At 41.1% G+C, this 1,154-nt stretch overlaps 1 non-coding gene across 1 annotated transcript; it reads left to right on the top strand.

Annotated features, from left to right (window-relative positions):
- Positions 1 to 607: 607 nt before the first annotated feature.
- On the top strand, positions 608 to 714 carry LOC131175184 (small nucleolar RNA R71). Its single transcript, XR_009145346.1, has one exon. It is a non-coding gene; the product is annotated as a small nucleolar RNA R71 (small nucleolar RNA).
- The last annotated feature ends 440 nt before the right edge of the window (positions 715 to 1,154 follow it).

The following is a 1,154-nucleotide window of genomic DNA, read 5'->3' as shown; positions in this document are numbered from 1 at the left end:
AGTCTCCTGTTGAAGCTGTTGGGTATTGTTAGCCAAAGCCTTAACAATTTCATCAAGTGACATACCTTGATTTGAGGGAGGTGGAGGGGGTTGTGGTTGATTCACTTGTGGTCTTTGCTGCTGGTATTGGTTTTGCACCAGTTGATTCCCATAACTCAAATTGGGATGATCTCACCATCCTAGATTATAGGTACTAGAAAAGGGATCATACCTGCGTTGTGGTTGTCCATAATTTCTTACTGCATTAGCATGTTGCATTGATTCATCCTCTTGTAACGCAGGACACATGTTAGTAGCATGACCCGAACCCGAACAAATTCCACATAACTTAACAGTTTGCATGTTCCCTACAGCCAGCTGCCTCACCAAAGAAGTTAAATCAGAAATTTGTTTCTCAAAGTTAGATGTACTTACCTGATTAACCTTCATAGGTGTGTGATCCATTCTCATTCCAAACTGCTGAGAATTTGCTGCCATGTTAGCAATCAGCCTCCTTGCCTCTTCTAGTGTCTTGTTAACCAAAGCTCCTCCACTAGTAGCATTTATCATACTGCGGTCCATTGGTAGAAGTCCCTTATAGAAATACTGAATCAAAAGCTGCTCACTTATTTGAGGATGGGGACAGCTTGCACACAGTTTCTTAAATCTCTCCCAATACTCATACAAACTCTTTCCATTGTACTATTGAATGCCACAAATTTCTTTTCTTATGTTGGCAGCACGGGAATTAGGAAAATACTTCTCCAGAAATATCTGCTTCATCCCATTCCACGAGTTGACAGATCCAGAAGGAAGGTAATACAACCAATCCTTAGCTGTGCCCTCCAATGAGAAAGGGAAAGCTCGAAGCTTGATCTGATCCTCTGAAACTCCTTGAGGTTTCATGCTGGAACACACAACATGAAATTTTATATGCTTATGTGGATCCTCACCTGCAAGACCATGAAACACAGGCAACAAATGGATTAGTCTAGATTTCAACTCAAAAGCAACATTTTAAAGCAGGTTATTGAATACACAAAGGCTGTTGGTTTAGATCAGGAGCAGCCAACTCTTTCAAAGTCCTAGCAGCCATGGTCTCGTTTTTGGAACTTGACTCTGAATCTGAATCCAAACTTAGCACCTTTGGAGATTAAACTCTTTCAGATGTACTC

The sequence above is a fragment of the Hevea brasiliensis genome, chromosome 16 (genome assembly GCF_030052815.1).
Source record: "Hevea brasiliensis isolate MT/VB/25A 57/8 chromosome 16, ASM3005281v1, whole genome shotgun sequence".
Lineage (NCBI taxonomy): Eukaryota > Viridiplantae > Streptophyta > Magnoliopsida > Malpighiales > Euphorbiaceae > Hevea > Hevea brasiliensis.
This window is presented reverse-complemented; position numbering and strand designations above follow the sequence as displayed.